This window comes from Myxocyprinus asiaticus, chromosome 44 (assembly GCF_019703515.2).
Source record: "Myxocyprinus asiaticus isolate MX2 ecotype Aquarium Trade chromosome 44, UBuf_Myxa_2, whole genome shotgun sequence".
NCBI lineage: Eukaryota > Metazoa > Chordata > Actinopteri > Cypriniformes > Catostomidae > Myxocyprinus > Myxocyprinus asiaticus.
This window is the reverse complement of record NC_059387.1, coordinates 29,379,314-29,395,434: the sequence shown is the minus strand read 5'-3', so window position 1 is coordinate 29,395,434 and position 16,121 is coordinate 29,379,314. Positions and strand designations below refer to the sequence as shown.

Below are 16,121 nucleotides of genomic sequence, written 5' to 3'. Positions count from 1 at the left end.
AGACTGACTGGTTGTCTGTTCATCAGGACAGACTTAAGTACGTGCATGAGAAGGCTAGGGAGTACTCAGAGGAAAAAGCTCGGGAGAGGGTGACTCGACAGAACGAAAATAACTTTTGTCCCCAGGTCGGTATTGGAGAGTTAGTGTACTTGCACCATCAGCCTACAGGCCGAAATAAGATCCAAGATCTCTGGAGTCCAATTGTGTACAGAGTGGTGGACATATTAGGAACTACTTTCACCGTGGAACCTTGGGAAGGAGGGCCAGTTAAAAGGGTCCACAGGTCAGAGTTTCATCCAGGTGCCATGCCCACTCCTAAACCCAGGAGTAAGGTAAAATCACACTCAGGTACATTGCCTGTCACTGTGGAAATGAGAGTAAATTCTGAGCCTGATTTTGTTGTGGTAGAGGAAGTTTGGCAACCCCCTGTAAGCTTGGCCTCAACCCTACCAGTGGGACCAGAGTCACCGGTACTTCAGAAATTGGGGGTGACAACTCTGAAGGTTACAGGGTACAAGTGCCAGTGGATACTGGTAGACACTCTGCAGTGTTTAAGAGTAATGTTCTGGATGCAAAGACTGCAGAAGACCATGTTCAGTCACTGGAATTAGAGGCTGGTGGAATGGGTGAAACAGTCAGGAGAGGTGTACCAGCTCCAGCTGTGCGAAGAAGCGAGCAACCGCTGGTGTTCACACAAATCCTTTTCATTTACCCAGATCCACTAGTAATGCAGTGAGTATCAGCACAGACAAGATGTCTCAAGTGTTAACCAGTACTGGTGCCGCTTTGTTCGAAAAGGCATTACAGAGTGTCAGGTGTGTTGGAACTGTTGAATGACTTAGTCACCAAGGACATTGACTTATTGCAGGGGAGAATGTAGCCAGGTGGTAAATGTTTTTTTTTTTTATAGTTTGTTTCTTTTCTTGCATTTTCAAATTTTATTTTATGATCAACTGTGCATTTCCAGCTATGTATTAAGACCAGTAACTGTTATTACTTGAATTATTCTGAAGATGTCAGTAGCTGGCTTCATGCGCTCTCTCACTCTCGTTCTTTTTTGCTCAAAGCTCAGCAAGAAGTGCGGGAGAGAAGAGTACTCTGGAGTATTTTGTGTCATCCTGTGGTGAATATAACATTTTATGTTACTATGCTTGATAAATACTACTCGATGTGTATTTTGTTGTTTATTGCCAAAGAAATGTCATATGGGGAGTGTTATATTGTGTGTAATGGACACAATGGTATGACGCAATGTCATGCAGTACAAGTCTGTTCATCTATTAATCTGCACTATTATAACTTTCATTGTGGAATGTTTCAAGATAATCTTATGTGTTTGGTAACGTTCTGTGGTTATATTTAGTGTACAATCAAGATGGTGAGGATTTCAACCCTTGTGGAGTGAAAATACTATGTTGTGCAGGAGCTCATAATTTTGGGAGTGTTCTTTCATTTTATTACTTTCAAATGATGTATGTGGGTAGTATGCAAATGTACTTATATATATATATATATATATATATATATATATATATATATATATATATATATATATATATATTTTTTTTTTTTTTGTTTTGTTTTGTTTCAAACAGTGTTCCCACTGCCATAGAGTGCCATATTGTATTGTGATTCATATTCTGAGTTATATTTTTGAGTTGGATTGAGAGTTGTTCAATCTGAGAAGAGCTGTGAAAAGAGATGTTTGTATTAACAGTTCTGTGATTACAGTGTCAGATCTGAATGCTGTCCATGCCAATTAAACTGGTTAACAACACTATAGTTACCAACATTTTTTTATCAGTAACTGAATAAACACAAGTAAATAACAAACCCCCACATTGTGTTTCTGTTGATAAATCTAATTCACTTTCACACAAACAATATATATCACATTTTCTTTACAATTTCTGTTTTATTTGAAACCTGATGGACACACACACACACACACACACACACACACAAATATATACAATTGGCATTAGTGCAGAACTGCTGCCTCATATTTGGCCTGATTTGCAGGTAACACTGAAGTCTTTTCTGGGTCAGAATGTGTGTTTCTCTGTCCAGCACAGATCCACAGGAAATACAAAAGGATGGTGGGAAAATGGAAAGTCTTAAGCAGGGGTCAGAGCCCTGAAAACATAGAGCAAAATAAATACATGAACTGTAATGAAAATACAGCCAGAAAGTGGAAATAAAGCTTCCTTCATAAAATAAGCTGAACATCTTCTGCTGGTTCCTGGAGCAAGCCTCCCCTGATCACTGCCTTTCCCTGCCCTGCTCTGCCTGTTATAATGGCCTCCTGGACGTAGAGCTACATAGGCAAAGCCAGCAAGGAGAGAGACCAAGCACTTCCTGCCTCTAGAGCTGGCAGAGAGACAGGCTCTCACGGGAACAGTGTGTAAGTGGAAGTGTGTGTGTGTGTGTGTGTGTGTGTGTGTGTGTGTGTGTGTGTGCTTTGCCAGCACAGTTGGTCCAACTCCCCATGAGACCTGGATGGGGAAAACTGGCTTGGTGACATGAACAGATACATACAAAAAAACAAACTTACATCGAGGGGTGTGCACACACACCAGGTCACCAGATGACCTTGACCAAATGACCTTCAGGTGAGTTCAAAAGTAGATTCATACAGTTATCTGAGCAAAGAATTGAGGCCCAAATAATAAAACATACACATAACATGCCCTCCCTCCTACCTCGAGAAAAGTCATATACTGTCATCCATGTTAAAGTCAACATGAAATACGGTTTGCAACCCATTTTACTCCTGTACTCTGACTAACAGTGAGGTTCAAAAGTCCTCAATGAAAATTTAAGATTGAAAATCAAATTTAAACCTAAAATTTAAGGTTTTAGGATTTTGAAAAAAGATACAACAAAAAATATTATGATATAAAATTAACAAGAAATGTTAAAGTTTCTGCATGGGTCACTATGCAAATAAGCAAGTGTGGTATTGACCATGTTAACTCCTTTGAACAAAAGGAGAGGTTTGATTGCTTTCATTAAAACACACATAATTATTTTCTAATTATGCTGGATAACATGGACCATTAGGTTTTTCTCAAACTTGTGTTTAAGACCATGCTCACATTAAAACAAAAGGTCGACATACTAAATATAAAGAAATTCTGAAACTCTAAATAATATTTTAAATTAAACTTTCCAATCAAAATGTTATGTTAATAATATAATTTGTAATGGAAAAAAAAAGAAGAAGAAGAAATCAGGAAAATGCCAAAAAAGAAGCATTTTCACAAGTGGTCTTGGACTTTTGGAACACACTGGCTCTGTCCCAAATGGCACACTTTATGTGGACTTGCAGTCTTGTGGCCTTCATTTGCGAGTTCTCGCAAAGTCCACGAGACAGTAGGGTGTCCCATTTGACATTTTAGTGCTCAGAGGGGCGCTCACGAGTGGCTCTTTTGTACCCTCAATGCATCCTTCGGCTGAGCCCGTGTCAGTGCAAGCTCCAACGCTCCTACTACCCAACAGTCCCCAATGCTGATCCTCATGACCAATCATAACGGACTGGAGTTTCATGATGGAGGAAAGGTCATGGCCGACATGGCGATAACAATTGCGGTTTAAATGTTGATTTCAGTCATCGTTTTTTTCCTGACTGTCAATGACAGATAATTTGCTTTTCTTGTGTATCTACTGTCACATTTTAGTCTGATGTGTATAACTGGTTCAAAACTTTGTTCTATTTAGTTTTCCAGAGATATGAAATTACTTCAATTCAGTTTGTTTTTTATAGTTTTTCTTGGGGAAGTTTAAAGGTGCAATATGTAACAATTTTCATGTAATATCATGAAAATTTTTTTTTTTTTGCTAATGTGTGAACGTCTTGTAACACAACTTAAAAAATTTGCCCTTCCCGGACTTCCTGGGTTGCCTATTAAAGCCTGTAGTCTGATTTTCATGTGAAGGGAGCGGGTTGCTTTTGCCGGGAAAATCCAAAGGATGTGACGTTTATGCACGCTCCCGAGAACCTTGCCTCAGTGCTTCTCTTCTGCTATTCAACAGCGACAACAGTCTGCAATACTAGGTAATGTTATCTTAAAGATGGAATCCAGCAAACGTCCAGACCTCAGCACAACAACAACTCCTACACAAACTCAGAGTAAGCCATAAAAAAAAAAATAAAAAAAAAACATTTATTTACTGAATCCAGTCTGGCTAAGTGGGAACATGATCGTGGTCGAGCAAAAACTAGAGTGAACATCGGCAGGGCATTTGATTCCTGGACGGACCTTCGTTTGGTTTTAGGGATCAAAACCGACCCTGAATTGGCATTCTTCTTATTGGACAGGTAAGCTTACACAACTGCAAAGCATGTGAAATATAGTGCCATAAGGACTGATCTGTGTAATTTTAGCTAAACTACAATAACACATGAAATGAATGCTAGACAATGTTCAAGATAATGCAAAAAGCTCCATTCATTAGTGTAACATAACTTTGTTATACAGAAAATATATACAATCTATTTTTATAAAACAATAGCGCATCGATATATCAAAATGACAGTTGTGATGGAATCACATCAATACTGAATTGTGTCAACATATTTATAATGTACAGTCTATTTTATAAACAGCTACTGTCATCATCTACCAAATTTAGCTAACAGCTATTGATAAAGCTGGCTAGCTAGCTAACGCCAACATAGGCTATCATATAAATGCAGGCAATGTATCATGCAAAGAAAAGTGATTTCTTCAATCTACAGTCTCGCATAGTCAGACCTACATTCACACTTTGTTTTAGCCCTGATGCAGCACTGGAGATTCAAATATAATATACAGTCTCAAAGTTTGTAGTAAAACAATCATAACTGTGTAATTTGAATTATGCTACCTCATCTGTCAGCATGATGCCAGTGAATCACGTTCAGTCTCTTTGTACATTATGTCATTGTTTTGGCTGATGCTCGCTCGCTCGCATTCTTATGGATTGTGTGCGCGAGCATGAGCAACAGGTAGCTGGCTGAAGTTCAATTAACGGCCACAGGTGTCATTAATAACAAGGGTTTCTGAATCTTACATACTGCACCTTTAATGTTCATAAAAGTAAGTAACACTCAACCTCCGTTAATATTGTTTCAAACATGATTTAGTAATTTTGTGATTCTCTAAAATATCAAGACAGAAGAGAATACTTTCATGCACATAGTTGTAGCTTGTAAGATTGCTTATTTATTGATATGGCAATTTTCAGTCTACCGACAATATATGTATATATATATATATATATATATATATATATATATATATATATATATATATATATATATACCTGCAGAAGTGTGGCTGTGTGTATTTTTTAATGATTTTTGCGATCTACGGCAGTGTGTGACACGTACAGTATGTTCTTTTTATATATTTTACAGTGTTCTAAGTACCTGACTGTAACCATCCATGTGTCTGAATCATGTTTATTTGTTCTCTAAATATTTAAAACGATGGGGTTTTGTTGTTGTTAAATGTGCTCTTTGTTTGTGCCCTGTGCCTGAGGTTCTTGATTAATGTCTAATGCTTTATTGTCAGTGTGTTGCTTGGAATCATTTAATTAAAAACAAATATCCAAGAGTGAGTTTAATGTGTGTTCCTTTACCCTATATATCAATGCCATGACTTTTCAAATAATAATTTGTAAAACTGCATGTATATGAAAAACATATAATAATGTATAATCTGACTGAAGTCTTGAAGTCTGTCACAAATGCACACTTTTATGACTCATGCACCCTTATGGACTTGCTGACTAGCGCCCCGTCTGTCTGCGCTCGCTTACATCACCAAAGTCTGGACTCAGAGGAAGACCGCAAGGGCTTAGGGTGCTATTTGAGACTGGGCCATTTTACTTCCAATTGAGACAGGATATTTAACACGAAAAAAAAAAATGTAGGACATGACTTGATTTTATCCTTTAGTAATTTATTGATTTGTGAAAAGTGGGCATTACATACCAGAATGGAACCAGGAAGAGAGAGGTTGAAAAATTAGGCCAGAAACATTAAATGTAAGCATGTAAACACAGACACAATATGCAAATAAATCATGCACAATAAGACCAGAAATGTGCATTAAAAATAAGGTACATTTTAATTTCATATTGACTTCACAGCAAATTAGTGATTAATAAATTGGTCTGTTTACCTTTAAAACAAAAAACCTTGTATCCTCATTTGTCATTTGATAGTGGTTCCTATGGCACCGTCAAGAGTCTGTCGCTGGTGGCTTAAAATGTTTTACCCTTTCTAATCTAATTTCCACATGGCTGAGTTTCTTTCACAATACAGCATGCCGAATGTCACAGGGCAGAACCTCACAGGAAAGAGATGACTCCATCTCCCATATCGAATAAAATTGTGACCTATTTCTCTAATCCAGCTCATATCTTTCAAACATATTCCCCCGGTGGCAACTGGCATACACGACCCAGATATCTAGACACAGAGCTGGAAAAAGACCATGAAGACATAAAAAAGCATTAAGATCTTTGCAGGATCTACAGATGGCCATCTAAGAGGGCACAGTAAACCCTAGGTACTGTCATTTTATCTACATGGAGGGCATCACAGGAAGTGCTGGTTCCAGCTGTCCATGCATGAAACTCTCTGTATGTGATCCATATTACTTGGTGGTAATATGGAACATTGAAGCCAACTTGTATTGGCTAAGAATGCAAAGCACATAAAAGTGGTGGAGCAATCCAGGAGAAATGCTCTGCCATCTGCCTCCGCCTAAGGCACAGTCCATCTATCATATACTGAGTGTTCGGTATGCACACTGATTACGTTCAAGCATGGGCACTACTGCAAGCATCTCATATGGTATGGTGTGACCATGGATCTGCAAGCATCACTATTACCGGTACTGTTGCTCATACTTAAGGTTAGGGATTTAAGAAAAACCCTAACCCTAAGAATATAACTTTGGCATGTAAATCACCCAACAATGTTAGTTCCATGGGCATGAATGATACCTCAAATTGTGTGGCTTGTTAAGGAGAGGTGTGATATTTCTTTTCTAAGTGATCAGACATGTGATATTAACTTGGCAGATGATAAAACAGGAGAAAAACCCCATAGACTTACACTGAAGGAGGGACCCTAACCATTACCCATACCATTCCAAGTGCCCATCCCCCCTTAAATGTCTCCATATCCTCTCTAGAGGTCTGCAACCAGACCTGGGCCCGACGGGACACGAGAACCCGACAGTTCGGGTCAGTTTTTCAAGTAGGACTTCGGGTTTGGGTCAGGTTCAGGTTTGTATGAATGAAAAAATAAACAGGCTTACCGAACTTGTTTCGCGCATGTGCTCTCACTTACAGACATGCGCGAACAGACGAGTTAGGGGCCATTCATACCAAACGTGTTTTTGCCCACGTCTGTTCTGTTTTCCCATTTTTTTCGTAAGTAAATACATACTGGATGAATGTCTTTGACATTTACACCGCGTCTCGCTTTTTCTTCAGCATCTCGTGCAGGGCTGGCATATTTTAAAAACCATGTCAAGTTAAAAAGAACTTCAGTTTTTCAAAAATGCATGTTGAGACACCTGCGCTCTGTTTCATTCTATGTGCTGCGTCTAGATTATTTTTAGCACAGTTGTCACAAATATTCAACGTTCTGAACCAGTTCAGGCTGCATAGACTGTTGCAGTGTTTCATATTATACCAGATTGTTCTGCACCAAGAGCGGACTATTGCATTGTTTCATTTTATTCCAGATTGTTCTGCACCATGTGAAGTTTCAGCAAATAAACTGTAAGGCAATGCTTTTTTCCCCTTTGCTCTAGTGTACTAAGAGGCTGCTGTGTCTTGTTAAAACTGTGTATGTTAACTGTATCAGTACTGTTACGAATGTTGCCTATATTCTCACATAAAATACAGCCTATTGCAACAGTACTTGCTAGGAGAAGAAATTAGATAGTAAGCGATTTCGGGTCAGGTTCGGGCTTAAAATTTGACGTATCGTTCGGGCCGGGTAGGGTCGGGCCACACAGTCTCAGGTACGGGTCGTGTTTGGGTTTCATTTTAAGGCCCGTGCAGACCTCTAATCCTCTCTACTGCATCTCTGCCTAGAACTATATTCCTAAGAATTTCAGTGGTTGAATGTGGGATCCAGAATGATATTCACACACCTACAAGCAACACATTTTGAGAGGAGAAAATACTATTTTCAAACTCTAATCCCACATTCCCCTTTTGGTGCACATGAGAGCCAAAGAAGGCTATATTGTTCTCTCTCTCTCTCTCTCTCTCTCTCTCTCTCTCCCTCTCTCTCTCATATTCTCACAATAATGAACTGTGACAGCAGGAAAGTAAAACAAGGTCTATCAACATGAATTAATTCTCATTCTGTACACGCTGGGGCCCTCAATGACAGGTTACCAGATGTCATTCAACACGGAATTCTCAAATGTCTTTATCATTTTTTTTATGAAAGCTATTATTTTAATTTGACACAGTTTCATACGGTTAAAACTAGTGATAACCAAGTCATTTCAAACATTAACCAAAGAAAATCTGGGATGCATGTGGCCCTGAGAAGAAATACTTTAAGTGATGATTGTTTGAGATGCTGGAAAGACTGCCCTCTGTTGGTACATTTGCCTGCAAACACTCAAATGTCAATTTTAACACCAATATGACACAAAACCAATATATATATATATATATATATATAAATAATAATAATAATAATTATAATAATAATAAATTGAATGATATTAAATGGATTGTTCACCCAAAGGTAAAAATCCTGTCATCATTTACTAACTCTCATGTTTTTCAAAGTCAATAACAGGGGCTAAAAACAGTTCAAGGAACTAAAACAAACTGAAAACCAGAACAAAGTGATTTTCAATTGTTCCAAGGTAAAAAACTTTATTTTTAAATGCTGGTAACCAGTTATAACCGGTTCAATTTGTTCCGATAATTTTTTTTTTTTATGAAACCAAAGGCCTAAGGGATTATCACAGTAAACTATCACAGTAAACACCACTTCATGTTGCCCAAAAAAATTAAACATGTTCTTTGATCCAGAAGGAAACTGCTGCATTTCACATTTATTTGCCTAACTGGCCATTGTGGATGTCGCATTCACTGAATGAAGACCTTTTTAACAACTATGTACACTGCCTGGCCAAAAAAAAAGTTGCCATTTGTATTTAAATAATGGTTATGATCTGGGGTTGTTTCAATTGGTCAGGTCTAGCCTCAGCAATGTTATGTAGCAATAAAATAAAGTCAGCTGAGTACCTGAATGTACTGAATGACCAGGTTATCCCATCAATTGATTTTTTTCTTCCCTGATGGCATGGGCATATTCCAGGACGTCAATGCCAAGATTCATCGGCCTCAAATTGTGAAAGAGTGGTTCAGGGAGCATAAGGAATCATTTTCACACATGAATTGGCCACCACAGAATCCATAAAGTCTGCTCCAGCACATCCCAAAGACTTTCAATGGGGTTAAGGTTGGGACTCTGCTGAGTCCCAACCTTAACTGAGCCTGGATCTGACCAACTGAAGCAACCCCAGATCATAACCATTATTTAAATACAAACAGCAACTTTTTTTTTTTTTGGCCAAGCAGTGTATAAATACTTCATATAGTATACATGCACAGTTAATCCAGATACAAGGAAAACATTATTAGAGGTAAAAAGTACTTTTTCCAAGTCTTCACTGAATTATTGTTAGATATGATGCATTAATACAGATTTTTCGTTGCCGGGTTTTGACTGAGAAGCAGATCTGTAAATAAAATTGTACTTCACTGTTAATTAAATGCTTGTTATGATTTCTATGCCACTCAATCCACCACACAGGAAAAAAAAAAAAAAAAAAATATATATATATATATAATTTTTTTTATTTTTATTTTATTTTATTTTATTTATTTTTTTGGTTTATTTTCACTTATTTTGGTGAGGCAAGTGGCTTATTTTATGCTTGTTTTTACAGACCATGTTGCCTGTTTCTCTTGGGAGATCTGGCAACACTGCAATTGGTATTTCACCCACCCCTTAGCGCAGAGTACTGTCATTTTAAAGAGAACGTTATTAACCGTTCTTTTATTCTGTTCTAACCGGTAACCTTTTGGATAGGAGGCTGTGGAACTTCTGACCGGAATGAAAAAAATACTGTTTTTGCTCAGAACAAAGCAAAATGAAAAACATTTAGTTTTTAGTTCCTGGTCCATAAGGCTTTCTTCTATGGAACACAAGAGATGTTAGGTGGAATATTAGCCTCTGTCACCATTCACTGTAGTTGTATGGAAGTGGGAAAAAATGCACAAAAAATGTATGGAGACTTGAGACAAATTTTTGACCAACATCTACTTTTGTGTCACAGAAGAAAGTATGATGACAGCTTTTTCACTTTTGGACTATCCCTTAAAGACTGAATGAATGCAGTTAGTGGACCTGACACATTCCCCAATTCTAATTACTGTGAGGTGTCCGGGTGTTAATAATTCTCATTATTCTCACTTGTGATTCTCATTAGATTTGAATTACTATAACACAGTAATGAGAAACATCCTGTCTTGACACATTGCTTTTTTTTTTTTTTTTTTGCTTAAAATCAGCATTAATTAAAGGCAGTTTAATTAATATGTCATCATTACTTTATTTCATATTAAAGTAATGATATTTACATTACATTATTTACAGTAATGCAAATTGCAAAAAACTTTGCCTAGTTTTCACGAAAATAAGGTCACAATGCATTAAATATTAATGGTTTGTTTTCTATGCAAAATATAAAGTAGCTTCTTATTTGTACTGTATATTTTGACTTTGGGGTGAAATCTGACTCGATGTTCTTAAAGCTGTGTGGGCTGTCTTTGCATAGGCTGGGATAGAAGAAAGTATTTTAACGTTGAAAAAGTTACACACTTCAGCTTTAACAGACTTTATGAGATTCACCCCAGTAGCTTCAAATCAGGCCTGTCAAACCATTTTAAGTTCGACTTTTATATTCGTCATGTAATGCTGCGTATCATTAAAAAGTCCAGAGGGCCTTACATTAAGATTTAGACTACCCATAAAATTTACTCAGGCAGCACACAAGGCACCCTTGTAATACTCACAATTTCTTAAGGGCTCTGATCACATGATTCATGAATGACTCCTTGGCCAGTTTTCCATGTGGCTGATGTTTGTTGACCTCCTTAACGGACTCAGATACTCTCAGCCTGACTGGAGATTGGCTGCCAAGATGAACACAGAAGAACTTATGACTCTCGTGATAAGGTCAAGATTTATCGTTTGCCAATTCTGGATCAGAATGTAATAAATGAGGATATTCTTTGTGAAATATAGTATATCAGTTTTGGGCAGCATGAAGAAAAAAATGTCATGAATATACTGCAAGTGACTGAACAAGACATACTGTAATCAAACAGTATTTGAATAAGAATATCTACAGTAACTATTCATCCATCCATCCATCCATCCATACACGTGAACTGCTTCAATACAGTTTAAAAGCATTCAAGGTGGAATCTCATGAAGTTGGTTGAGAAAAAGCCCAGAGTGTATAAAGGGTGGCTACTTTGAAGAATCTAAAATATAAGATAATGTAGTTTAGATTTTTTGGTCACTACATCACTTCCAAACTTTCATGAGTGTTCTTTCATAGTTTCAATGATTTTACTCTTCTTTCAAAATGTGGAAAAAGTAATAAAAATTGAGTAGGTCTGTCCAAAATTTTGAGTGGTAGTATAACTAAACAGTTCAGCAACATTAAGCAGGGCCTTCAATCAGAACGACCTTTTTAACCACAACTCTAAAATTGATTTATAAGATAATCACTTGCCATTTTTCACTTAAACCAATCCGTAAATATCCTTCTTTTGTGAGCACTTTACAAGATACTCTGATTCTGACTGAGAGCAGATCTATATTTTAGCCAATTAGACATATGACTCATATGTCACTACCCACAAGAACATTCATTTGTGCTGCTCCGGCAGGGTGTCGGAGGACTGTAAACATTACTCAGTACATCTCTGAGTGGGACCAAACTGAATGACAGGCCCTGAGTTTTGCGTCATGCTCTGCCGGTGCGCAGCCCACGTGTCCTTTATAAAACACTTCCCGTTTGTGACTTTCACTCAACAAGATTCAACATTTTTTAAATGGAACCAAGATGATTTTAGGACAATGCAGATATTCCCCATTCAGCTTCATCTGGGGGGCGAAAACTGCTCCAACGCAATCAGCAAAGTTACAGTACAACTGAAACTTTATGAATACCCAAAGGGAAATGCAGTTTTACTGTAAAATACAACTGAATATAGCTGAATTCTGAAATTACTGAAGCATGTAAAGAAATGTTTTTTTTAGGTTAAGAAAATAAAACACGTATTTGATAGGACACTATTTTAAGTGCTTAGAAACACAAAATGAATCTGTTCAAATGCACATTAGAAGAAAAAGAGGCCTGCAGCTTTGTTTTATGTTTAATAAAGACAGTGCTTGTGTTTGCATTCTGTTACAATATGAAGTGATCTGAAAGACTAAAGTTACTATATTAAAGAAATATTCCGGGTTCAAAACAAGTTAAGCTCAACTGACAGCATTTGTGGCATAATATTGATTACCACAGAAATTAATTTAGATTTGCCCCTCCTTTTCTTTAAAAAAAAAAAAAAAAAAAAAACCCTTACAAAAAATCTAAACTAGCCACAAATTTGCCACTGGTTATTTTCACATGAAAATGAGCTTGTGATTCACCACAGATGTTTGCCAGAAGTTTGCAGCTCTTCACCGGTAATGGTAAACCTCCAGCAACAATGGACAATTTGCCACAAGTTTGCCGCAAAGCTCCTTTGCATGTGAAAATTATATGCGGCAAATTTGCAGTGAACTCTCAATTTTTGTAAGAGAAGCTAAAATCTTGGTTACTGGTTACACTTCCAAAATGGAAGTGAATGGGGGTCAATTTTTGAACGTTAAACTACTCACTTTTTCATAATAGCCACAAGACATAAACAATATGCATGTATTTAGTGTGATAAAATCACTTACTAATCTTTTCTGTATAAAGTTATAGCCAATTTTACAACTTCATTGCCATGATGATGTAAAGTCTACAAACCATAAAACCCTAAAATGACAATTTAAACAATTTTACAGATCACATAATACATGAGTTAACAGAAGAATTAATGTAAGTGCTTTTATAAAATTATAAGCTTCACGTTTCTGCCTTTGAAATTGACATTGGCCACAAATACTGTCGATTGAGCTTAAGTTGTATTGAACAGGGAATATTTCTTTAATTCATCATTCACATCTTTAATGTATATTACAGATGAACTTAGACGTTATTTGCACTAAATTCTACTGTTGCATTGTTCAATGGAATAAAGAAGGAGACAGCTAAGCAATTTGAGAGACATGAAACTAGCATTGTTATGTAGGAAATACTGTAAGATTGCCATGTACAACAGTCAATATAAAAAAAATATTTTAGAATCAAGTATTCCAGCAAGTGTAATAATATAATATATTCCTTAATTCGGAGCTCCATTAGGTTTGTTTTCTCAAGCCGTGTAAACCACGTTTCCAGTTAAGAGGATTATACCACTGCCAGAAACTCATCATGCTCAGCTAACTAGGTATGAACCAGACTTTGGCTTGGATGAGAAACTTCCTTGAAACTCTGTGGTCCCATACTGTAATGGTTGAAAATAATTGGACATTCCTCACAAGAGAAACAAAGTCAACAACCTGACAAAACTGTCCCAGTGTGCTTTGTTTTATATATGGCAAATGCAATGAAATACAACTATGCAAACCAATGGTGAAAACTCCAATTAAATATGGTGAAAAATATGATCAACCCAGTTGAAACTCCGGAGTAGTTGAACATGCATACTATAGGATGCATTTAGTATGCAAACTATGCATAATACATTTCATCTTTCAAATTTTGTTTACAATACATTAATTTCCTGATTACTCACATCCTGCTCTTGAATTGTACTCCCGGTAAAGAGAGGGTGCAGGAATATATAATTTTTTTATGGGCCTCTTCAGTAGAATTGCAACTGTGAAGAGAAGCAACATAGTTAAGTATTTTTTTGAACATTCAATTTATTTATTTTTTTATTATTGTTAAAGACAAGGTTAACAACTCATCTGAATGCATTTGAAAACAAGCAACAAAAAAAAAAAAAACATTTGTTTATCACATTTAAAACCAGTTCATGTACCTTTCATTTAGTTGAGTAATTCTGCACAAATCTCTCAGCTTTGTGTAGTCAGTTTCAATGAGTCTGCTGTGCCCTGCTGTATCAAAAGTAATGAGTTGCATTTAGATAATCTACAAGGCAAAGTAACATGCAACAACACTAGCTTCTTTTATGCAGCCCTTTACAACAAAACGAAGGCCATTTATATTATGCTACATGCTGAATACCGGTAATTTTCTCATACCTGAATGTCTTGATCTGTGCGTGGTTGTTTGAAGTGCCATTGCAGCAAAGTTCAAGGTATCATGATGATATGAGATGGTTCATTGTAATACTGAGAAATATCAGGTCACAACCTGTGCGAAAGAAAATTACTGTAGGCTATTTGTTTTGATGGGTGCTTGTCCTGTTGTTGTGCGCTGTGGCAACAGAAAGGCCTACAACAGTCAGTCATGTGGCTTACTCATATTACAAACAGAACAGGTTTCTCATGTTAAAACAATATTATTTTATTCATAAACAAACGTTTGTGATTATTAGTATCTTGTTGGAATTAGACATTTGCTATCATGGAAGAAAAAACATCGCAAAGTTTTAATGAATATTGTAACCCTTACAAAAAGTACTCTGGCAGTATGGTAAAGGGATTACTGTATATCAGGAGCCAATACTGAATAATTATATTTATTTACCATTGTATTGACATGGCACTTTGTAGAACACCATGCTACTGGCTTGGTACAAAAAAACATGATAGTGCTATGTTAATTTTTTATGTACAGTGTTAGTGCATTTTATGTTGACCAATTTCAGGTTTCAAAGATTCAACTTAATAATTAGCAAGTGTCGTGACAAGGTACACTCGCCGACTACTTCATTAGGTACACCTGTACACCTACATATTCATGCGATTATCTAATCAGCCAATCGTTTGGCAGCAGCGCAGTACATAAAATCAAGCAGATCCGGGTCAAGAGCTTCAGTTAATCCTTGTGCTGTGTTTATATTTTTTTACCTAATTTGGTGTTCCCGGTCAAAAATGATGGTCCTATTAAAAATTGCTTATAAATCTCATTATGCTATATTATCACCAAATATTCTACACCAGATCTTTTTTTCAAATCGTTTTCTTTCAATTAGCACAGGTTTTGTATTTCTTTTTGAAGCTTATTGATCATAGGCCTCACTGACCTGAGCTTATGCACCTCAGTTTTTGAGTGAAAAAAAAAAAAAAAAAAACAACATTATTTATGGATAATTTTAGCAATATTAAATAAAATATGAAAACATTCTGTACTACGTTACTACGGAAGTTTGTTTTGAAATGCTTTTATTTTGTACAAAATGGCACAAAGTCACACTTGTAGTGTTCCCTGTCAAAAATGACCAGCCATTGAAAATGATTGGGGGAGATTAAAAATAAGAGAAAAAATGAAGTGTTCAGGAGCATGTTCAACATGTTCATATATGTGCATGTGTGCTTGCAAACATAAAGGCCTCAGACCTGTGCATGCACACATACACACACATATGCACACTAAAACACACACATGTGCATGCACACACAAAAACACACATGCTCACGTACACGCGCAATCTCTTTTGAGTATTACATGCTTTCTTTTTCGCAGAGATGAACTTTATCCTACCCTGAACCGCTTCAAGCTGACAGATTGGCTACAGTAACTCAGATAACCACTCTGTACAATTGTAGTGAGCAGAATAGCATCTCAGAATGCACAACATGTCTAACTTTAAGGTGAATGGGCTACAACAGCAGAAGACCACATTGGGCACTTTATTAGGACAATAGTGTTCCTAAAAACGTGCTCAGTGAGTGTATATTGAGCCTTGACATAAACAAATCCTCACATAATATAAGGTAAAGACTG

At 36.7% G+C, this 16,121-nt stretch overlaps 1 pseudogene; it reads right to left on the bottom strand.

Moving 5' to 3' along the window:
* LOC127434531 (cyclic nucleotide-binding domain-containing protein 1-like) overlaps positions 1-13,005 on the bottom strand; it is a 102,588-nt pseudogene extending 89,583 nt beyond the window's left edge.
* Between the last annotated feature and the right edge of the window lie 3,116 nt (positions 13,006-16,121).